The 24,600-nt window shown below is 51.6% G+C and overlaps 2 long non-coding RNA genes across 2 annotated transcripts in view; one reads left to right on the forward strand and one right to left on the reverse strand.

Annotated features, from left to right (window-relative positions):
• The window catches only part of LOC309637465, a 606,851-nt gene that overhangs the window by 277,984 nt on the left and 304,267 nt on the right, over positions 1 to 24,600 (reverse strand). The gene's annotated exons all lie outside the window — the stretch shown is intronic.
• LOC309647146 lies at positions 6,099 to 15,849 on the forward strand. Its single transcript, XR_014255837.1, has 2 exons — positions 6,099 to 12,930; positions 13,711 to 15,849. It is a non-coding gene; the product is annotated as an uncharacterized lncRNA (long non-coding RNA).

Genomic DNA, 24,600 nt, shown 5'->3' on the forward strand with positions numbered 1-24,600 from the left:
TCCTTTTTTTTTTTCATGAGCAGAGACTCATTTCCACGAGGAACTGATAAGCCCTCCGGGCAGCATACAAGACCCAGCGGGTGGTCAGCCATCCAGCATACCCTCTTACTCCCCTAGTGACAGCTGACCAAGCACTTATACTTCCGTGATCTCACTCAATCCTGACAACCTCAGGACTATTATTCCCATTTTGCCGATGAGGAAACTGAGGCTCAGAGAGGTGAACAGATTTTGTGAAAGTCACCCGGCAATTAAGAGGGAAAGTCAGGACTTGTCCTTAGGGATTCTGACCTTTGCAGCATGCTGCCCTCTTGGGAACTCCTACTCATTCGTCAAGACCCAGTCCAATTATCATCTCTTCTAGGGAGCCTCTCCTAATATCTCTCTGCCAGTGCTCACATGGCCTCCTGCACAGGCCTCAGCACAGGGAGGCATGTGGTCTGGATGCAAAAATGCCGCTTGCTCCAAATTCAAAGCCCAGATTTACCCCACGCCCACCCTCTCCTGAGAAGATGGGGTGGTAACACTCCGGTTGTATCCACCTCCCTAATTTAACAGGCAAAAAGCAGGGCAGCTCATGAACTTTCTTTGATATTCAGTGACAGTGGTGAGGTTTACAATGAAGTCGGTGCTCAGTAAATGAGAAGGCTGCTCTCCTTCTTCAGCGTGGCAACTTCCAGAAAATGGGTGTCCACCATTTAATAGTGCATGTCCTTGGGCCTCAATTTCCTCGACAGTCAAATGGAGAAACTGTAGCATTTCCTCTAAGTGCTGTGGGGGAAGATCCCAGGAGTTAATGTATGTGAAGCCTTCTCAACACTGAGTACTGGAAGCGTAGCCCCAACGTGAGCTGTTATTTTCATTAATCTCCTGGTTGAAGGGCATCCTCCGCGCGGTGGTAACTGTGCGCTGAGCCGCTGGGTCAGGGCTGAGTCTTCAGGACCAACGCAGGGCCTGGCACGGAGCCCGGCTGCGCCGAGGGGATGGATGGCGACGTGTCCCCGGGGAGGGGATACTGGAGCCGGGAGGAGCAGCCAGGCCGGGAAGGGCCCCAGGCTCTGGGCCCCTCCTCGCTCCCGGGCGCTGCGGGCCGGCGGCCAAGTAGCTAATGAAACGACTGCCGTTGCTTCCCGGGCGCTCCCGGGGGAGCCCTTGGGACCCGCCGGGTGCAGCTTAACCTTAGCCGGGGTGGGGATGGGGGCAGCCCCCAGGTCGCGAACGGGGATGGGAGGTACACCACCCTGCCCCGCCCACTACGGAGTCCCCAGATCCACAGGTAAGCAGAGGGCGGTGGTGCAGGGGAGGCCCTCAGGTTTGGATTCCGGGTCTGCACCCTCCTGCACTGACTTTGGGTCTGGTCTCTGGATGATTTACCTATTAACTCGCATTTACCTGACCTCACACCCAACCTGCGGCTGGACTTGGGGTCAGGCTGCCTGCCTTCTAATTCCTGTTCCAGCCTCTTAGTGGCATTGTGACCTTGGGGAGGTCGCTCAAGCCATCCGTGCCTCAGTTTCACGTCTGTAAACTGGGGATAATCATAACACCCACGTTAGGGTTGTTGTGAGATTACGTGAGTTAATACAAGGGCTTAGAATAGGGACAGGGTAAGTGCCCAGTAAATGTTGGCTCTTGTCACTTGGACTGGGCCCTTGACACCTTTAGGTTACTGAGGGGTGAGAACTGTTTTGGGAGTGACCTAGGGGAAGGTGCTAGGTCTGGTGCTGAAAGCAGTGGTTTGAGCCTCTGACTCTGTTGAGTCGTTTACTATATCTGTGAGCTGGGCTAGTCATTTCAGCATTTGGAAACTCAGTTTCTTTATCTGTAAAATGGGAGGAATGTCCATCTGAGCTGACTATTATGCAGATCAGTAATAAAACACGAGCTCCCACCTGGGGAGCCTAGCATGGTGCCACCTACTCTGTGTGCCAGCCTTGATTCTCACCATGACCCTGGGCAAGCAGACCTTTCCTCTCACTTCCTCACTTATAACCTGCTCAGGGTCCACAGCCAGGAAACCCAGCAGTCAGAGTTGGAAGTGCAGTTTTTGGTACTATGCGGCTTCTCCCAAAAAGGAGGTAATGCCTGTCAGTGTGTTTTGTCAGCTACAGAGAGGAGGGGTTTAGGGAGATGGAGGAGAGAGAACTTGAGGTCAACCTCTGGGTTGAGGTGGGGCGGGACAGACCCGAATTCTCATCTTTGCTTTGTCCCTTCTTTCCTGGGCGGCCTTGGACAGTCCCTCAGCCTTGAGCCTCGGTTTCCTCACCTGTGAGGTAGGCATCGTAATGCTCCCACTTCACAAGACACTTATGAGGATCGAGTCTCAGAGGAGATGCTTCATACACGGTAGCTTACGTCGGCGCTGGCTGGTGCTTATACGCTCATTCAGTCACCCACTATTAGCTGAGGCCCACAGGTGTGTTGGGCCCTGGCATTCAGACACAATCCCCCCTCTCCTTGTAAGGGAGCAGACCTGTAAACCATAAATGGCAGATATTAGCCAGAGCTCTGAGTGGGAGCCCGGAGGAGAGAGCCACTCCTGATGGCAGGGGATGGAGGGGTGCAGGAGGGGTGTCCCAAACCAGAGGACAGCATCTCTCAGTGGAGACCTACTGTGGAAACAAGAGGAGCCTATCAGAGAGACAAGGGGACGAAGTGAGGGCATCCTGGCAGGAGCACCAGTATAGACAAGGAGGGGGGATGGGCTGGTGAGGGAACAGGGTACATCCAAGAAGCGTGGATTTTATCTTGGGGAGTCTTTGAAAGCTGAGGGTTGAGACAGTTGGAGGGCATTAGATAACCCCACTCTCCACAGTAACAGTAGCACCCAACCCTCACCCAGAGACCGCAGCATGGCCAGTCGTTGACAGATTTTATTTAGTAATCCTCAGAACAACCCTCTGTCTTGAGTAGACGCTATGGGGATCCCATTTGAGGCACAGAGAGGCTAAGGAAGTGACCCCAGGTCACACAGCCTTTAAAGGCTGAGCAGGGATTTGAAGCAGGCTGCCAGCTCCAGCCCCCTTGCCCCTAACCATGTCCCCTCCTGCCTCCTGTATGATCAGCCCTGAGCACCAGCCCTTCCATGGCCATTCTGAGAATTCCCAGGGTCATGTATCTCTCCCCTTGGTGCCCAGCCCATTCCTGCTCAGTACCTGGTTCTTTCTCCTGGGCTGACTGACAAAGCCACTTTAATGGAGCGGCCTTGGCTGCTGGGGCATGGGGGAGAGGACCAATTTCTCAGAAATCCAATAAGTGGAGTGAGTGACTCAGTGTGTTGGCAGCCCCCCTCACGACCCCGGTCTCAGCTCTGGTCCTGGCTGACTGGGGAGGTGGTCGCCCTTGGCCCTCACCTTGCTTCAGCCCCTCCTTCCTGGCAGAGGTCTTGGGAGCTTGGAGTCTGAATAGTTTCTCCAACCGCTAACCCCTCCTCCTCTCCTTCATTCTCCCCCTCCCTCCTCAGGAACAGCCTTATCAGTCTCTGCCTTCTGCCCTGCCCTGCACCATCCTCCTAGACCCTGCCACCATCTGGAACATCTTTCTCAAAGATGACTGGATCTTGTCTCTCTCTGGCTCTTTGCCCCAGGAGAGAGTCCCAATCCCCCAGACAGGTCAATGATGTGGTTCACCATCACCTCCCAGCTCCATGTCCTCAAACTTCCCCAGATACAGCCACCTCTTCATTGAACATCTGCTTATCCCTCCAAGAGCCTCTGAGCTTCTGCAACTGCTGTTCCCCTGCCAGGAATGCCTCCCCCATTCTCGTGGTGAAATTCTCCTTATCCTCCAAACAGCACCTCCTCTGCGCAGCCTTCCCTGATTTCCCCAGTCAGGGCTGGTTGCCTCATCCCCTGTGTCCCCACAGCATCCAGTTTTTCCTGGTATTAGCAGTGATCTCGTTGTATGACAGTTATTTGATTAGCTGTTCCTTCCCTCAATCAGACTTTGAAAACTCCTCAATAATATCCAACTAGCTGCCACCACTGAGCTCTTCCTATGTGCCAGGTACTGTGCTAAGACTTCACCTGCATGATTTCTAGTTCTCCCGATAACCCTGGAGGCAGGTGCCACATTCATCCCCACTTTACAGATGATCAGTGGAAACACAGACAGGTGAAGTGACTCGCCCAAGGTCACAGGGCATAGAGCCCAGCACAAATCAGTTGTGCCCAGAGGTTGGCTGAATGAATGTGTGAATAAATGGGAGGTCTCCCATGGCTGGGTCTTTAAATCAGCCTTAGGAGCTTCAAGGGAAGGGAACTAGCATAGTGTGAGCCCCTGAATGTGCCAGGAGCCCCCGCTGTAGCCCTGAGATCCTGATCCTACTATCTCATTTTACCGATGAGAAAACGGAGGCTTACAGCTATTAAAGGACCCTCCCAAGCCCAGAGAGATTCAGTGGCAGAGCCAGGACATGTGTGACTCAGAGCCCAGTTTAGGACAAGTGTCTGGGGGCCCCAGTGCTTCTGGAGAGGGGAAGAGGTGTTCATTTTAGTTTCATCAAAACTCCTCCTCTTCGGATGATAATCCCAGAAAGCCAAACTGAAGCCAGGGTTTGGGGCTGTGGACTGGACTCTGATTGTTGTGGGTGGGGGGGGGGCGCTGAGGAAGGTCATACCTTTTCAGGATGAGTCCAGTGGAGGCTTGGCCAAGAGAGGACCTTTGGAGTGTCTGCTGGAGGATGGGAGAACGAGTGAGTTTAAGTAATGGTAAGAGCTTGGGCCATGGAAACAGACACCCTGGGTTTGAATCCTGCCTCTGCCACCTATTAGCTGTGTGACCTTGGATAATCATTTCACCTCTTGGAATCTCAGTTTCCTCATCTGTAAAATAGGGATAATATGCCTCATATCAGGTGAGGATCACAAACGTTGCATCCAAAGTGCTTGGCACAGAGTAAGCTGTTTGTAGATGTTAGCTTTTACTGGTGGGGTCAGAATTAGGCTCTCTAGAATTTGGGGTAGGTTGAGAGTCAGAATAGAATTAGTGAAAACTAGGACAAGAGCTGCCAGTCCATTCGAGGCCTGTCTATGTTTGTCTGCTTCTTGGAATCACCCAGAGGACCTGCTGGGGAGTCAGGAGGGCGTGAGCCCAGAGCTGACGTTTGGGTAAGAGCAAGATGAAGAGTGAAACAGATTTGAGTTCAAATCCTGCTTCTTTCACGTATGTTCTGGGTTATCTTGGGCAATGTACTTGTTCCCTTTAAGCTTCAGTTCCCCCTCTGTAAAATGGGGGTATTATTACCTGCTCCAAAGGAGTTTCGTAAGGATTTAATAAGATCGTTATACCAGGCACACGTGTCCATCCAAGTGTCAGTTCCTTAGACCTCAGTAAGTGTTTTATTTCCTAAAATGATTTCCTCCCCAGGGCTTTTCCATGTCATACTATTTGATTTTGGAGAACTACGTGGGCTGCTTGTAGCTGGCTTTCTTCCATCCATCCCTCCATCCACTAATGCATCGACCTCTGTTTAGGACCAGACATGCAACAGGCCCTGAGGATCCAGATAAAACAACTCAGAGACAGGCGGTTGCTCAGAGGAGCAGGGACAGGCTTCCCCATCTGAGAGGTGAGATGCTTCACTCAGTTTCGTAGGCAAGGAGGTCAGAACAGGCCGGCAGGGGGGACTACGTGTGCAAAGGCACAGAGGCCTGGTCCCAAGACTGTGGGGAGCCCTTTGAAAACCAGAATGGGAGGGGGTACAAGTAGGAACTCACTGTTTCCAGGGTCCTTCCAGGGCCGGGCTCCTCCATCTCCCATTAACGAGGCGTGTGCGCTCCCTGCTGGCTTGCCTGCTGACTGCACACTGGGCTTCGGGAGACTCCCAGCCACTGGGTCTGGGAACCAAATGCCGGTAAGAGGTGGACTTCCTCGGCTGGGAGGGCCCTCGGGGTCATCCACCTGGGCCTTACCGATGGAGACAGGAGGCCCCATGTGGGGCAGGGAGCTTGCATAGCGCAGGAATTCAGGGCCTTAAGTTCAAGACTGGGCTCTGTCCATGCCTGGGGTGTCGGGGGGGTGAGCTCCTCCCCAAGGAGTGGGGGTGGGTGGGGAGGGGGTGATCGTGGAGAGCAGAGGGGGTTTCAGATTCTCGACCCTCACCCCATCTGGCTGGCTCCGTCGTGGGATTTCCTGTTTTGTCTTGGAGCAGTGTCACTGCAACCTGATAGCCATGAAATGAGAACTCAAGGTCTGTGTGTGTGTGTGTGTGTGTATGTGTGTGTCTCAAAGGCTGACGCTGGTGTCCATCATCAGGCCAGGGCTGGTGACATCACTGTACTAATGCTCTGGTCTTCCTTTAAATGGGTTTCCCCAGCCCCAAGTCCTCGCGAGCGGCCACTACTGTCTTGCCCTTGGTTCTCCAGCTTAAAGGGGGGTGGCAGTGGAATGAGAGGATGTGAAAGCAGGAGAGATGCTTGCCTTTCGAGCCCAGGTAGGAGACAAGGATGGATGCGGGAACTAGGATGGGCTTTGTAGCAGGCTAGAAGCGGGGAGCGTAGGAAAGATGAGAGTTTGGGATGCTTCCCAGGCTTCCGGCCTGAGTGATGACTTGCACCCCTCAGTGAGATGAGGAGCACGGGGGGACCTGCCCACAGCCACCGGGTGCCTGGAAGCTCATTACGTATGGAGAGCACTGTTTCCTCCTGACCATCTCTTGCCCCCTTCCCAGCCCTTCTTCCTGGCTGGGCTGCTGTGTATGTGTGCGCACGCATAGGCACGTGAGTGTGTGTGCTGTGTGTGTCCCTGCCCGTGGGCTGGAAGCTTGGTGTTGCCAGGGATGGGAACCGTAAAAGCCTTATTGCTCCAGGAGGAGCCCTGCTAGGCTGGGAGGTGACCCTTTGATCCCTGTTCTGATCACATCAAGGCCAGGCTGACACCTGAGCCTGCTCCCAGCAGGTGGCACGTGGAGACAGCCTGGCTTAGAGTCCAGATGGGAACTCCAGGCCTGCACCCACCTTCTCTATGGGGTGGCCCCAGGCAAGTCCCTGCCTCTCTCTGAACCTCGGTGTCATCACCTGGCAAACAGGACAATGAGCTGTAGCTCACGGGTGCCTGGGGAGGATGGAATGAGGCATCGCAGGCAGAGGTCTCAGCGCAGTGCCTGGCACATGGCGTGCCCTGGATGAAGGGTGGAGGGGGTTGTTATGTTTAAACCAGATGCTCTATTGCTCAGTACTCCGGCCACCACCTACCTGTCTGACTCTATGCCTTCTTCCTCCTGCTCCAGCCATACTGGCCTTCCTCCCGTGTCTGGAGAACGCAAGCCTTGGCCCAGTCTGGAGCCTTCTGCCCAGTTGATGCCTGGTTGGTTCCTGCTCAGCCTTCAGTCCCTATTTAATGTCACCTCCCTGGGGCAGCCTGCCCTGACTGCTCTGGCTAAGGCACCCACTGTGCCCATCCAGGCACTCTCTAATATTCTCCTCTTTTTTCTTCCTGGCATCTACCACTGCCAGAGCCTGAGTGATATGTTTATTGTTTATGGCCCCACCCCTGCTCATCTGTTGGATTCCCCACTTTATCCCTGGTGTCTGCAATAGGGCTTGGCACATAGTAGGCCCTCAATCATTATATGTGGACTCTGTAGAGGCTTCTGATGCATGGGGAGAGGTGGTAGTTTGGAGCCAGACTGTCCTGGCTTGAACTTGGGTTGGAATTCCAGATGCTGGCTCCATCATACATGGGCTGTGTGAGTCTCACGCCCCTCCTCTGGGCCTCAGTTTTCTCATCTGTCAGATGGGGCTAAGCAGAGTGACATCACAGCTGGTTAGAGGAAGCAATGAGATGGTGTGCATGCATCACGCAGGCCAGGATATATTGATAACAGTGATGATAGCTGCTACTTATCAGCCAGTCACTGTGTGCTGGGTGCTGCTCTAAGATCCCTACTTTTAAAAATTCATTTTGTCCTCACAATCACCCTGAGGAAGGGACTATTATCCCATTTTACAGATGAAGAAATTAAGGCTTAGCAAAGTAACCATGCCCAGTGATGAACTTATCTCTCCAGTAAGGTCTGTAGATGCAGGAGCTTTGGGGACCCGGCCAGTTTCTCTTGTTAGCATCTCACCAGTGCTTGGGGGGATTGGGAATCCGGCCCCCTGAGTCCTAATTCCAGCTCTGCCACTGACTTACTGTGTGACCCCGGCTGGGTTTCTGCCCCCTCTAAAGTCCTGTTTCCCTGTGTGGCATCGTGAAGGTGCAGGGCCAGGTCAAGGGGTACAACCTCCAGGGCCCACAGGGCAGGGCAGGGAGCCGGGGAGGCGGCTGGACCTAGGAAGCACTGGAGTGAGCTGGGCAGTGGCTGCTCAGCTCTGGCTGGTACTTGCCAGGTGGGAAAGCGGGCCTAGGATTGCCAATGTTTGAACTTTTCAAGAGAAGCAGAAAATTCAGATTTTGATGTGAAATCTGATTATTAAGTGTTGGCAAAAATTTAAAAAGAAAGAAAAAAAGAAAGACACCATGTGGGCCAAACAAAGGCCATTTGTGGGCTGCATTTGGGCTTGTGAGCTGTCACTTTGCAATCCATGGGATACCCGATATCTATAGGCAATTTCCTGCTCCTGGACCCTTGATAAAAATGACTCACACCTCTGAGTGCTTACGATGTCTAGGGACGTGTGTGATGTCATTTAACTCTTCCCCATATCCCCACTCCCAGTATTTCTACCATGTAATATTATCCCACTAATATTATCATGTCCATTTGATAGGTGGACAGCTAAGGTCCAGAGAGGTTAAGTAACTTGTCCAGGGTCACACAGCTAATACATGGCACAGCTGGGGGACAAAGCAGGGCTCTCCTGCTCCAAAACTCCCTGGTGTAACCACTGTACCATCCTGCCACAATGACCCCCCTTCCCCCCCGCCGCGAGACTATCTATCTAGGCTTCTTCCCGCTAGGACGCCCCCATCCTGGCCTCCTGGGGACTCACACACTCACTGGTCGACTCCAGGGCTGGTCAGACACAACACAGCCCGGAAGGAGGGTGAGCCGGGCAGGAAGCCTTTTCCTCCTCCCCGGGACCCTGGGTTCTCCTCTCTCCAGATCCCCTGGTGCTGCAGGCTGTGCTAGGGACCCCCTGGCTTGCTGAGAAACCTACAGAAGCAGCACCAAGGTCACGGCCTCCTCCATCAACCCAGTCACAGACGTGAGGAAATGTCTCCTCCCGTTGGGAAATCCTGGTAGAGACCCGTGTGTGCACATGCTCAGGTGGGGTCGCTGTGTGCGAGGGTGAGTTTGCACTCAGTTCTGTGACTGAGCGTGGTGGGCGGTGGTGTCCATTGCGGAGGTGCCAGTCCGGGGTCACTGTCCTCTGGGCGGGCACTGGCTGAGCATGCAGGGTTGCTCCCTGCAACCTTTGGGAGTTGCGTGAATGTCACTTCTGCTGGTGAAGGTGGGAAACAGTGATTAAGGCAGCCACCATTTATTATTTACCGGTGCTTCAGATAAATGATTTTCTTTAAATGCCACACAACCCTATAAAGCTGGTGTGATTGTCTCCATTTTGTAGATGAAGATAACTGAGGCTCAGAGACAGACAATGAAATGGCCAGGCTGTGGGTGAATAGCAGAAGGGAATTTGGATCCAGGTCTGCTGTCTCCAAAGCCATCGTTCCGCCCCCTTCCCCAGGCTGCCTGTTTGCATCAACGGTGACCCCATGCTGGGGCCCAAACCTTGCTCCAGTGGGCTCTCCTTGGGACACCCCCTTTGTACCTTCAAAGTCCCCAGCCCACCTGGAGTTGGGTATCCTCTGCATCCCAGGCATTCCCGGCACTTTGGAAACTAAGATGGTCTGAGCTGTCATCTTGTCCAGTGTTCTTGGCTTATGGCTGGGTGTAGGGCTCTCAGTTGCTTGGGGACCTGCACAGGGTCACACACTGACCCTATTACAGTTTGGGGTTCAGACTCTGATGACTCTGGACGTTGATGAACAAAGCAGGCCTGGTTGCTCTCAGGGATGTGTTGGAGTTGGGGGCGCGCCCTTCCTCATGGTCTCCGTTCTCTGTGCCGTCCTGCTTTTCTATTTATTTATTTATTTATTTATTTTGGCTGCGCCGGGTCTTAGTTGTGGCATGCAGGATCTTTGCTGCCACGTGCGGGATCTTTAGTTGCGATATGCGAACACTTAGTTGTGGCATGCATGCGGGATCTAGTTCCCTGACCAGGGATCGAACCCGGGTCCCCTGCATTGGGAGCACGGAGTCTTAGCCATTGGACCACCAGGGATGTCCCCCATCCTGTTTTTCTAAGTGGCAGAGCCCAGAGTCCAGAGAGGGGACTCTTGACCTGACCTCGGTCACACCAGTTTGGCCAGGCCTCGGCTTCCTTCAGCTCTAACTGTAACCGGTGGGCTTTGAGGGGACTCTGATTATGCCTTCCTATCTTAGAATCCCGCTGCACCTGAGAGGTGGCAGTGTGATGCTGAGGACCCAGAGTTGGCTTTGGAGCCTTACTGGGGACTTGAGGTCAAATCCTGGCTCTGCCACTTATTTGCTGGGTCATTTGGGTGAATCGCTTTACATCTCTGAGCCTCAGTTTCTTTATCTGTAAAATGGGGATAATAATGGGACCTACTTCATAAGAGCATTGTGAGGATTGATAGTAGTAATAGCTGTAATGACAGCTGCCAGACTTTGAGTGTTTACTATGAGCTGGTTGCTGCTATCCCATTTAATCCTCCCTGCAGCATTATGAGGCAGTTATTGCTATTATTCCCATTTTACAGAGGAGGAAACTGAGGCTCAGAGGGGTTAAATGGTTTGCTCGAGGTCTTCCACTAGTAAGTGGTAGTGCTTGGATTCCAGCCCAGTTCTGTCTGACTCCAAAGCCCAGAATGCTTAACCCAGGAGGGTTATTCAAGATATCTAACAATTGGCCTGGCCTGGGCCCTGAGCCATCAGAATAGACGCCTACCATAAATAGACAAGCTGTCTGTCCTCCCAGCACCATCTTATCCATTACACACTCGACTGTGTTAAATGGGATTAATCCAGGAAATGAGATTACAGATGTCAAGCAGCTTGGAGAACCATGAAGCAGTCCATGTGCTTCTATTTCTCCTTACGCCGTGGGGAAGAGAAGGGCCTGGGAATCAGGAGAGCTGCGCTTAACTCCTGGCTCTGCCATGAACTTGCCGAATGACCGTTGGTGGGTGTGGGAAGCCAGTTTCCAGAGCCACGGATTAACGAGGTCTAAACCTGCCAAGGAGATGGTGCCCAGTAAGCATCGCTCGGGTGCATCCACGAGCTACTTACAAAGGGCTCATCAAAGCAGGCCCAGGAGGCCTCCAGCTTGGCCTCAGTTTGGTAAATCACTCAATTAAGGGATCGTGTGTTCGAGTTTTTAAGAAACAACTTAAAACACATTGTGCCTATTTCATGTGTACAACTTGCTGTATTGAAAGCCTACACTTTGGAGAGTTCTGACAGGTGCGTACACTGGCGAGGGCACCACCACAATCACCCCTGACATCCCCATCACCTCGGAAAGTTTTCTCCTTCCCCTTAGCCACCCTTCCCTCCCTCCACTCCCATTCTCAGGGAAGCCCTGATCTGTTTTCTGTCACTATAGATCACTTTGCCTTTTCTAGAAGTTTACATCAATGAAACCATACAGTATGCAGACTTTTGTGTCTAGCTTCCTTCGGTCAGTGTAATCTTTTCGAGATTCATCCAGAGGGTCCTGCGTTCCTTTTACTGCTGAGTAGTATTCTATCGTATTGGCTACACCACAGTTTGTGTTCCATTCACCTTTGGACGGACATATGGGTTGTTTCTCGTTTTAGACTGTTACAAATAAAGCTGCTAGGGATATTTATGTACCAGTCTCTGTGTGGACATATATTTCATTTCTCCTGGGTAAATACCTAGCAATGGAAGGTCTGGGGGACTTGGAAGGGCGGACTGTTTTCCAAAGTGGTTGTACCATTTTACATTTGCACCAGCAGTGTACAAGAGTTCCCGGTGCTTCACAACCTCACCGACACTTGGCATGGTCGGTCTTTTTAATAGTAGCCATTCTAATGGGTGTGTGGTGGGATTCAGTTTGGCTCCTGTTGCAGTCTTTTTTTTTTTTTTTTGATGTGGACCATTTTTTAAAGTCTTTATTGAATTTGTTACAATATTGCTTCTGTTTTATGTTTTGGTTCTTTTGGCCACGAGGCACGTGGGGTCTCAGCTCCCTGATCAGGGCTCGAACCCGCACCCCCTGCATTGGAAGGCGAAGTCTTAACCACTGGACCACCAGGGAAGTCCCCTCCTGCTGCAGTCTTGATGGCCTACGATGTGCTTGGGAGAGCAGACCTGAACACTGAAGAGGATGACCGACCATGGGACCATCAGGGGGAGTGGGTGCTGATTGGTTTTCTGAGGCACCAGAAGGCAGAACTAGGGACAATCAGAGGGACCCATAGGGAGAGAGATGTTGTCTCAAATTTCAGAATGAACTTTCGATGTGTCACAGCTGTCTGATTACGGAATGAATGCCCTGATGGAGTCATGAGCCCAGCGTTGCTGGGAGTGGTCAAGCCTGGTGGAGATGTGGGGACAGGGCTTCCAGCCTCGGGGGGGGTTTGGCCTAGATTTCCACCGTGCTTTCCCCGGCCCTGGGGTTCTAAGGATGGTAAATGGTGAAAACTTCGCTAGCAGCGTTAGCGTGAGTATCTGCATCTTGCTGGCTCCAACCCCCACCTTCTCCTGCAGGAACCCCACATCTTAGGGGAGTTCCTGTCCCCTCTGAAGTGTGTGGGTGAATCCTCCGTGCTTATGAATGGGAATAGGTGGCCACCCGCGTTGTCCTCTGTCCCCATCAGCCACCACTGCCACTGCTACCGTCAACTTCTCCATCAGGGCCCCGGCCCGCCGGGTCCTGCCTCCCTGGCCCACAGGTTCTCAGTTCCACCATCCCTGCAGGAGCTCACTGTTTGCTGGTAAGTGAGGGGAAGAGTGCTTCTCGAGGGGGAGGGGTCCCCCATCTTCTACGACAGCTCTGTCTGCTCACCCACAGCCTTCTCCTCCTGGGCTTGGCGACTGGGCTGCAGCAGCTCCAGAAACCAGGTGGCAGGAGGAATTCAGAACCGCCTCCCTCCATCCCGAGACCCCTGCTGCTGGGTCTGCCTTGCCACCCACCCTCTGAGAGTTTCTCCTTTGGCTCCTGACGGTCCTTCCTGGCTTCCCTTAGGCGCCTGCCTCTAGTCCGCCAGACCCATCTCATGTGTGCCTGAACCCCAGCTAGGGCAGGACCCAAGCACCACTCTTGGTCCTGCCGCCATCCTGTGACCCAGTTCTCATGTGGGTAACAGGATGGCTCAGCCCTATGAGCTGGATGTGTCCAGTCTCAGCTCTGGCCTGGTCAGGTCCTCTTTACCCAGTAGGAATAACCGAAGGCAAGTTATTATACAAAGAAGGTTTTCTTTTGGACTATGTTCACCCCACTTGATTCGTATATTAAAAATCGTACATCCACTTCTGAAACCATTGTTATAGAATGAGTTTTTCTGTGTGTATTAGCCAGGCTTATAGGTGGTGCCCACTGATCTGTCCTCCTGGGGTTCACACTCTTGTGTAGTCCCCCCACACACAACACAGTGCCAGGGTTACTCTGTGTGACCAATAAGTTATGGAAGAATTGATGGGGTCATTTCTGAGATTAGGTTAGAAAAGACCCTGTAGCTTCAGTCCTGGTAATTTTCTCTCTCTCTTTCTCTCAGATCATTTGCTCTGGGGAAGGTCAGCTGTCCCGTTGTAAACAGCCTGATGGAGAGGGTTGTGTGGGGTGGAACTGTGGCCTCTAGCCAATAGCCAACAAGAAACTGAAGCCTCCTGTCAATGGCCACACGGGTAGACTTGAAAGTGGGTCTTCCAGTCCCATCAAGCGTTCGGAACACTTGATGTCAACCTCATGGGAGACCCTGAGTCAGAGGCACCCACCTAAGATGCCCCTCAACTCCTGACGCTCAGAAAGTGTGTGAAATAAACGCTGCTTTAAATCACTAAATGTTTAAAGGGGATAATTTGTTATGCAGCAATGGATAACGAATCCACCCTGGATTATGTACTCCTATTTGAGATAGCAATCATTTCCCCTGCCTTACCCCATCCAAACAAGAAAGATAGAAGCCTGGTGTCATGTGAGTAGCCCTCCTGGTCCAGCACAGCTGATTGGACCAGGCTGAGACTTTCTAGGAATTCTTTTTTCTTTCTCTTTTCTCTTTTTACCCTTTCTCCTCCCTCCCTTCTTGTCTATTTTTCTTTCAACAGGAAGAGGGGAAGACTGAATCAAATAACTATGTAACTGAGCTGGTAAACTCTGGGAGTGGAACCACCAAGCTGGTCTGCAGAGAGAGAAAATTGAAGTGAGAGAGAAACAGGGATGAGAGACCTAGTTGGGGAGATATATGCTGCTTGTGGACCTGGCAGGTTTGGTGTGTCCAGTTCTGCTGCTGGCAGTTGTATTCTGGGAAACTCCTCTGATGCTTAAAATAATCCGCCTTTTACCTGAGTTTCCTTCAGTTTCTGCTTTTTCCAATCAAATCATCTGAAGTCAATGATCTTTGTAGGCAACATTTTTTTTTTTTTTGAATAGACATAAACCATTCCATTGAGTAGACCTGTTTAAGTTTGCTCAACCGTTCTCCTCTGGTTGGACTTTTAGGTTATTTCCAATTTCTCTCTGTTGTAAACAATGCCACGATGAACATCCTCAGCAGTCGAAGCTTTGTTTCGCATCTCCAGTGATATCTTCAAGAGGGCTTCCCAGAAGTGAGATGAGTGAGCCTCAACGACTTTCCAGAAAAATGACACTGATACTCCCGCCAGCTGTAGAGGAAATCAGTCATCTCACCCGCCCTCACCAGCCTTAGGTTTCTCTCACTGGAGGTTGCATTCTCCTGCCACGCATCGGGCCGAGGTGGGCTGGGCTCTGTGCACTGTGCTGGGGGCCATGCCCAGATGTCACACCGTTCAGGCAGCAGCCATGTCGTGCTGGCACCTTGAGGGTCTGAACAAGTAGGGAAAGATATATGTCGTTTTCTTTTATTTAAAATGAAGTGGATTCTAAACACCACTTAAAAATACATTAATAATGGTGTTGGTGTATCATTCACCTCGAACAAGTGACAGATGTTTCCCTCAGCAAAATGCCAAAGTGGGAGAGTGGGTTAGGGAGTTAGGAGATTGATTAGTTTCTGTCAAGGGGCTCATTACCTCTCGGCCAGATGATCTCCCGACTGGCCCCCTTCCTGCAGCTCCTGCACCTCCCACCCTGGCCCCCTCTGCCCCCCTTGCTGATGTCTAGTTAATCTTGCCGACAGGATTCGGGGGGGTGGGATGGTGGGAGGTTTGGAGTCAGGTGGCCAGGGTTCTGGCCTGGGTTCGGTCACTGAGTTCCTGGGTGTGGTGGGCACCTGCTTCTGTTCCCCCCCTTCTTGGATCAGCACTCTGATTTTTCTTTGGGGTGTCACATAGGGCTGACACTGCTCCCCCCCGACCTCACCTCAACTCTAATGGGAGGCATATTATACCTAGGCTTGGCCATTGAGGGTTCTGCAGACCTCTGGCCCAATGATTGGTTCACAGGGCAGGTGGCGTGTGTCCCAAGCTGAGCCAGCCATTGTTTGAGGCCTGGATCCAACTGTACCTGAAGTTCACCCTTCAACATCCTGGTTATGTGACTCAAGTCCCCTCCTCCTTCTTCCTCTTCCTCTTCCTCCTCCTCCTCCTTCTCTGCTTCTTCTTCTTTTTCCTCTTCTTTTTTTAAGAAGTCCATCTGAATTGGGTGCTTGTTACTTGTAAACAAGAGTTGTGACTGACACGCAGTATGACCTTGAATAAATCCTTTCTTTTTGGTAGCCTCAGTTGCCCCACCTGGAAATGAAAGAGTTGGTTTCGCTGGAAGAGGTTCCCTCAGCCTGGGAGGTTCAAGTCCCCCATCTGGGTTGTGGGAACCCGCACATTGGAAGGGCCACAGATGGATGGGCTGGCTCACGTGGAGACTGTCACTGTGCAGCTTCGCCAGGGGAAACCTCCGTGGGCGTGCTCTCCCCAGACCTCCAAAAGGCTGCCCCGGAGCAAAGACATTGGCAGAGCAGGCCCCCTGGGGGAAGACCCAGTGGCTCGCTGTGTTCCCTAGTGTGGAGCATTGTGACCAGCAGTGAGATGCACTGACCCTGCTCTGTGTCTCTCAATGGCTCCCAAGTACCTTCAGGGTTAGGTCCACTCCCCTTAGATGGGCGGAAGGCCAGCCTCCACATAGGGCTTAATAAATATTAAATGAATGGATAAATGAACAAATGCCCTTCATGATCAGGCTCTTGCCCAACTCCCCAGCCCTAGACTCAGACCCTCCACCTTCTACCCTGCACACTCTGCTCCCCACCCTCTTGAACACGCCGTGTTCTCTTATGCCTCAGTCTCATCTGTGCAGTTCCTCTGCCAACATCTCATCCTGCCCCGCCCCCGCCCCGTCATCCCCCCTCCACAGGCAAACTCGCACTTTTCCTTCCATACACAGCTCATTCACTGACCCAGCAAGAGTTTCTGGAGCCCCTACTATGTTCTGGGCACTCTTCTGGGTGCTGGCATTGACCCCAACAGTGAAGTCCCTGTTAACATGGAGCCTAATTATTGTGAGGGGCGCAGCAAACACAGAGGAGGCCAGTGGGTGATCAGTGCTATGGAGAAAGGGTGGAGATGCAGTGCTGCTGGGGGGCACGGTTGTTTTGTGGTTAATAGGGGCTGCCAGGGAAGATTGCTCGGATCCAGTGACATTCAAGCTGAGACCCATAGGAGGGAGGGACTGACCTGTGAGAAGGGCGGTCCAGGAGGAGGGAACAGCAGATGCAAAGACCCCGAGTGGGGAGGAGACGCCTGTGCTGGAGTTGGGGGGGGGGCAGGCAGGGGCAGGGGTCAGAGGGTAACAGTGGAAGGCGGGGAGGGCAGCTGTGCAGGGCCAAGTAGGCCCTCACTGGCCTTTTATCCTGAGCGAGAAGGGAGCCACGGCAGGGTTTTGAAGGGGACGGGGCAGAGCAGACAGACCGGTTTGGAGGCTCTGGCAAAAATCCAGGGTGATGGCCTTGGGAGCGGCAGAAGTGGTCGATTCTGCATCTGTTTTGAGGGTGGGAGGGGCAGGATCAGCCCACGTGAGGGGGTGAGGGTGAGCAAGGGCGTGCTTGTGCAGGAGCTGGCGGGCTGCGGCCAGCGGCTGGGGGCAGGGCGGCCTGGGGCGGGCGTCCGGCCCGCTGACTATGAAATGCCCATTGCTCAGCCTCGAGGGCTCCTGGAAGCAAGGGTGGATGTGGGAACCCGGAGGTCTGGGGACAGGTTGGGGCCGGAGGTATGAGTTTGGGTGTCATCAGCAGAAAGGTGGTTAAAAGCAGGGGCTGCGTGAGGGAGTGAGGGTGAAGGAGACCACCTCCCATCTTTGGACGAGCCCCCCGAAGCAGGAGGAAGACTGACCGAGGTGCCCAGAAGTAAGAGCAGACAGCGTGTTGTCCAGACTGTGTCCAGGCCTCTGGCCGGTCACTTAAAACGGGGCTGGGGCTTGGCCGTTGGGCTCAGTAACTGGCAGTTGTTCAGGTGACCTTGACAAGAGAGGTGGGGACCAACAGGCTCCAGAGGGAAAGGACGGAGGACTGGAGACAGTGCCAGAGAAGGGCTGGGGGCCGGGGGTCAGGGGTCAGGGAATGTATCTTTGAGCAAAGCCTGAGTGAAAAGCAGGGACAAAGGATGGGGACCTGGTGGAGGAAAGTTCCACAGGCAGAGGGAACTGCTGGGGCCAAGTCCCCAGGGAGGAGGGCCCCAGTGGATCTGGATAAGAGGACGCAGAGGGGGAAGCAGCGGCAGGCACGACTTCATGGGGCTGGGGAGCAGCTGGCATTTAGCCTGGAGGGTGATGAGAAGCTCCAAGAGGACTTTGAACGTTTTATTTGTTTATTTAAAAAAACTGCCCTCTGGCTCCCAAATGGGGAACTTTAGGAGGCTTTGATTACGAGCAGCCCCGCTGAGTCGCTTGCTGCTGTCCCCTTATCTAGGGCCCTCCCCTGCCCGCCCGCGGGTCTTGGCCTCTGTCCCTGCTGCCTCTGATCTGAGGCAGGCTGCTTGCGTGGGCCCCCCTGGGCCACCCGGGTTGCGGAAGTTGGGGGACAGCAGGCGTGTCCTGAGCAGAGCCGGGCCTCTCTGGCCATGTGAGGGCCCTTTGTCCCGGGTCGGCAGTACAGTTTGATCGGACCTTAGTGGGGCCAGAACTGGCCTCTGATACCCGCCAGACAAAGGGCCTCTTTGAGAGGCCAGGAAGTGAGGAGCTGGGATTTATCTGCCCAGGGATTCGAGGGACCAGCTGGGGGCCAAAGAGCTGGGAGCCTGAGGCTCAGGCAGACCTTTTACTGTCACGTCATCAAAACTGTTATTATTGGTTCGAAGGTGATTTCTCCCTCCCCTCTGAGCCACCCCCAACCCTGCTGCCTACCTCACCCCCTCCAAGGGACCTGTCTGGGGTCTCACCACCCAAGAGAGTGGCTGAGGTGGGAGTCAAAGCAGGACGGCTCTCACTCTGTGTGGGACACAGCCCCTCCAAGCACTTTCCAGGTATCAGCTCAGTTAATTCTCACCATGACTCTATGAAGGGGAGACCGGTATTACCCCCATTTTACAGATGAACAAATGGAGGCACGACAGGGTTAAGAAACTGGCCCAAGATCACCTGTAAGGGGTGGGGCTGGGGTTTGGTCCCAGGCAGCGTCTGACTTGCTGGGGTCATGCAAGATCACGGCTCTCAACACCTGAATTTTATACAAGGCCTGAGGCGGGGTGGGGGGGGTGTCCAGGACACAGAGCCAGTTATGGGAAGGCTGGGACCAGAGCCCAGGGCTATGCCACGGAGTGCCGAGGCCTGGATTTGCATCCCAGCTCCTCAATATTACTTGTGTGACCTTGGGCAAGTCCCTTACTTTTTCTGAGGCTTTTCCCCTCATCCCTTGGGGGCAATAACCCCCTTTCACAGGATTGCTGTGCTGACTAAATGAGGTGAGGGCCGCGTGTGCTCAGCAGTGTCTGGTGTGGGGCGTGGCCTCCCGGTGGTGAGTTCCTTTCCTTCCCCTTCCCCACTCCCAGGTGCCAGCGCTGACCACAGCTTAGGGGGTGACATGTTCCATGGCATTCACACCTCAATAGTGGCCTCTAAAGCCATGGCTTTTCGGCAAGGTGCTGGCCCGAATCACCAGGGAACTGTACAAAGATCCATGCCCTGAGTCCCACCCTAGAGATTCTGACCCAAGCTCCTTCAAGCCTTTAGATCCAAAGGAGTGAACCCCTAATAGTGGAATGCCCGACTCTGAAGAGTGATATAGGAGAGACTTGGAAGGCTGGAGTTGGGGGCGTGTGTGTGTGTGTGGGGGGGGGCGTTTCCTTCCCATATCCCCAGTGTGTTCAGCCAGCCCTGACTGAGAAGCAACCCCCTTGCCTAGTGGGTCAGCTAATTGAGTCTGTGAAGCTTTGCCTTTAATTAAACAGGAGGGGAGTCAATAGTCTGGGGGTTCAGGGAGCTACTGATCTGTCAGGAGCTGAAGTTCAATTTTCCCTGATCGAACCTCATTTCCAAATGTCCTTTCTTGAGGGGAGAGGATCTGTTTCTCTTCACTGCTCTTTGCTCCTTTCCTAATAACAGCTGGCCTTTGTGTGTGTGTGCTCTGTCCTGGGCTGAGGGCACTCAGTGTCCTATTTAACCCTTCCAACAACCCTATGCAGTAGGTACACTTATGCCCATTTAATAGATGAGGAAATGGAGGCTCTTAGACCACAAAACCACTTGCTCAAGGATATACAGCTGCTAATCTATAGGCTAACATATATATATATATATATATATATATATATATATATATATATATATATATATATATATTTGTTTATCTTCTCAAAGAACCAGCTTTTAGTTTTATTGATCTTTGCTATTGTTTTCTTTGTTTCTATTTCATTTATTTCTGCTCTGATCTTAATGATTTCTTTCTTTCTCTAACTTTGGGTTTTGTTTGTTCTTCTTTCTCTTGTTCCTTTAGGTGTAAGTTTAGATTGTTTATTTGAGATTTTTCTTGTTTCTTGAGGTAGGCTTGTATAGCTATAAACTTCCCTCTTAGGACTGCTTTTGCTGCATCCCATAGGGTTTGGGTCGTCGTGTTTTCATTGTCATTTGTCTCTAGGTATTTTTTGATTTCCTCTTTGATTTCTTCAGTGATCTCTTGGTTATTTAGTAACGTATTGTTTAGCTTCCATGTGTTTGTGTTTTCTACGTTTTTTTCCCTGTAATTCATTTCTAATCTCACAGCGTTGTGGTCAGAAAAGATGCTTGATATGATTTCAATTTTCTTAAATTTACTGAGGCTTGACTTGTGACCCAAGGTGTGATTGATCCTGGAGAATGTTCCGTGTGCACTTGAGAAGAAAGTATAATCTGCTGTTTTTGGATGGAATATCCTATAAATATCAATTAAATCTATCTGGTCTATTTTGTCATTTAAAGCTTCTGTTTCCTTATTTATTTTCATTTTGGATGATCTGTCCATTGGTGTAAGTGAGGTGTTAAAGTCCCCCACTATTATTGTGTTACTGTCGATTTCCTCTTTTATAGCTGTTAGCAATTGCCTTATGTATTGAGGTGCTCCTATGTTGGATGCATATGTATTTATAATTCTTATATCTTCTTCTTGGATTGATCCCCTGATCATTATGTAGTGTCCTTCCTTGTGTCTTGTAAAATTCTTTATTTTAAAGTCTATTTTATCTGATATGAGTATTGCTACTCCAGCTTTCTTTTGATTTCCATTTGCATGGAATATCTTTTTCCATCCCCTCACTTTCAGTCTGAATGTGTCTCTAGGTCTGAAGTGGCTCTCTTCTAGACAGCGTATATATGGGTCTTGTTTTTGTATCCATTCAGCAAGCCTGTGTCTTTTGGTTGGAGCATTTAATCCACTCATGTTTAGGGTAATTATCGATATGTATGTTCCTATGACCATTTTCTTAATTGTTTTGGGTTTGTTTTTGTAGGTCCTTTTCTTCTCGTGTGTTTCCCACTTAGAAAAGTTCCTTTAGCATTTGTTGTAGAGCTGGTTTGGTGGTGCTGAATTCTCTTAGCTTTTGCTTGTCTGTAAAGCTTTTGATTTCTCCATCGAATCTGAATGAGATCCTTGCCGGGTAGAGTAATCTTGGTTGTAGGTTCTTCCCTTTCATCACTTTAAGTATATCATGCCACTCCCTTCTGGCTTGTAGAGTTTCTGCTGAGAAATCAGCTGTTAACGTTATGGAAGTTCCCTTGTATGTTATTTGTCGTTTTTCCCTTGCTGCTTTCAATAATTTTTCTTTGTCTTTAATTTTTGCCAATTTGATTACTATGTGTCTTGGCGTGTTTCTCCTTGGGTTTATCCTGTATGGGACTCTCTGCGTTACCTGGACTTGGGTGGCTATTTCCTTTCCCATGTTAGGGAAGTTTTCGACTATAATCTCTTCAAATATTTTCTCTGGTCCTTTCTCTCCCTCTTCTCCTTCTGGGACCCCTATAATGCGAATGTTGTTGCGTTTCATGTTGTCCCAGAGGTCTCTTAGGCTGTCTTCATTTCTTTTCATTCTTTTTTCTTTAGTCTGTTCCACAGCAGTGAATTCCACCATTCTGTCTTCCAGGTCACTTATCCGTTCTTCTGCCTCAGTTATTCTGCTATTGATTCCTTCTAGTGTAGTTTTCATTTCAGTTATTGTACTGTTCATCTCTGTTTGTTTGTTCTTTAATTCTTCTAGGTGTTTGTTCTTTCTTTCTTCTAGGTCTTTGTTAAACATTTCTTGCATCTTCTCGATCTTTGCCTCCATTCTTTTTCCGAGGTCGTGGATCATCTTCACTATCATCATTCTGAATTCTTTTTCTGGAAGGTTGCCTATCTCCACTTCATTTAGTTGTTTTTCTGGGGTTTTATCTTGTTCCTTCATCTGGTACATAGCCCTCTGCCTTTTCATCTTGTCTATCTTTCTGTGAATGTGTCTATAGGCTAATATTTTAAGACTTTGGTCTTAACCCTTACTCATTGCTGCTCTGTATTGGATGGAAATGAAAACCCAGGTAGGCTGCAGCCAACAGAAAACTTAGTTACCAGTGTTGAAAGAACTAGGGGTTTAGCATTCTCACATGATGAGAAATCTAAGGCTGGTGCAGCAGCAGCTCAGTGACAGTGTCAGAGAACAGGCTCTACTCTGTTGTCCCTAACTTGTGGGGTTTTGCCCTCATAGTTCCAAAGTGGCTGCCACACTTCCAGCACTCACATTTGCATTCCAGGCAGAAAGGCAGTGGAAAGGCCAAAGGTCTCTAATTTGGAAGGCTTTGTCTTTTTATTTTGGAAGTGAAGCCCTTCCTAGCTGACTCCCACCTAGATTTCCTTGGCCAGAATGTGTCCCTAGCTACCCTTGGCTGGAAGGTAGTTTGAAAAAATGGGACATTAGCCTTCCAACCTCTAGCGTTGCAGGAAGTAATGAAGAAGGTGGCTGGGAAAGGTGATGTGGGGCCAGCTCGTGTTCTTGCCTGGCCTTCTATTGTGCTCTCTCCAAGCAGGTCTCTTCACCTGTTCAATGTCCCCCCGTAGATGCTGGATTCCAGCCTGGGGAGTTGAGGGACTTTTTAGGTGCTTCTGCTGTCCAAGGTCTGGGCAGTGATGGGAAGCCTGGAGAGCTTGACTATCAGGACAGTTTGTTTTCTGGGCCTCATTTCCTCATCTGTAAAATGTGACCTGCCTGGCGGGGTGGCCGCAGGATTACAGGAGACAGCAGGCACCAGGAGTCTGGCCGTAGTGGCAGAGCCACGGAAGGCAGGGTATGGCATTCGTAGAGCCCGGCTGAGCCACTCACCGTCCTCGTACAGGCTGCAGCTCCCCCAGCTGGAAAATGGGAATGAACTCATTTTATCTATGCTGTAGGGTTCTGAGGGTTACATGAACGTATGCACCAAAGTGCTTCAGTGACTGTTTCTGACCGTTTCTTTGGGACAGGTTCCTAGAGGGGTGAGACCTTTTTGGAAGTTCTCGTTCCATAGGGAGGAGGTGCTGTTTCCAGCAGGAATTTGAGGAGGGAAATGAGGTCAGGAGCTGGTGGAGGGGTTGGAGGCCCTGCAGAGACTGGGGGGACTCCCCGACACCTCCCCAGTCCTGCCGCCTCCAAAGAGGGCCCAGCGGACCCATCAGATGGTCTGTCCTCTGCGGGCCTGTAATGGGCTGACCCCAGTGTCCTTCCCACCACAGCCCCAATCAACGGCTCTCTGCTGGGCTTTGAGCCAGCTACTGCAGTGGCCTGGTCTGCCTGGCCAGTCACAGCCCTGTCCCAAAATAAGCCCCTTGGAGGAGCAGAGGGGGCTCACTGGGAACCGCCCCCCCCCCAGGTTCCTGACCTGCTTAGGAGGGATGCAGACAAGCTTTACCTCTCTGTGCCTCTGCATCCTGGGAAAACGGGGGATGGTGGGGATGTGGTAGCCCCCTCCCCACAGTTCCATTTTGTCTTGGTTCCTGGCCTGTCTGGGCCAGACTCTCCGGGGGTTTGGAGAGAAGCAGTAGGTGTATGTGCTGGGGGCTGACAGTCGTGGGTTCCAGTCCTGTTCTGCCCTGCCCTGTCCTGTGACCATGAAGGGTGTCTTCTACTCTCTGGGTTCCTCACCTCTGTAAAAGATCCTCTTTCTAAGCCTCTTCCAACTTGGGCATGTCCGTGACTGTGAATCCATGACTCAGGGTGTCCCCTGCCCAGGGGCAGCTTGCGACAGACCTTGGAGCCTCCTGCCCAAGAAGGGACCCCAGGACAGTCCTCCCTCCCTCAGTCCAGAGCGGGACACAAGCTGGGTTTGTGGGTGCAGTGCGCCCCCTGGTGGCTGCTCTGGAACACTGCTCATCCAGGCCCCGGTCCCCAAGGCCTCTGGGCTGGGTGAGGGCTGGCAGGGCCCAGCTGTAGGAGAAGCAGTTTTCTCTCCTTTTAAGGGAGATGGGTGGAGATGGGGTTGCTATAGTTCCTGGGAAGCTTTTTGACCCCAAAATGTAATCCCGCCACCAGCATCCCCATCTCAGAGAAACCAGCCTCCTGGCTGGGATTTTTCCCTCTTATTTCTGGGGAGTTGGTGTGGGTCCTTTGTGAACTGAGTGTATCATCCCCATGTTGCAGATGGGGAGACTGAGTCTCACGGACCTCAGTGATTAGGTTCATGGTCTCAGCCTCACCCTGCTAAATGTTTGTGTCTCCTCCAAATTCATATGTTGAAACCCTGCCCCCTGCCCCAGGACACCCTGGGGACTCTGGCCTCCCAGGCTGGACTCACATGGTTCCCTCTGCTTGGACACTGTCCCCTTCCTCGCAGGAATGCTCATCCTTCAGATGTCATATCAAGTGCCATTTTATTTATGTTTATTTATTTTTTTTGGGGGGTAAAATATGCATATCATACAATTTACCGTTTTAACCATGTTTAAGTGTATGGTTCAGTGGCATTAAATACATTCATACTGTTATGCAACCGTCACTACCATCCAGCTCTGGAACTTTTCCATCTTCCCAAACTCAAACTCTGTACCTATAAAACAATAACTCCCCAT

Source organism: Balaenoptera physalus (genome assembly GCF_965194825.1).
Source record: "Balaenoptera physalus genome assembly, chromosome: 1".
Classification (NCBI taxonomy): Eukaryota; Metazoa; Chordata; class Mammalia; order Artiodactyla; family Balaenopteridae; genus Balaenoptera; species Balaenoptera physalus.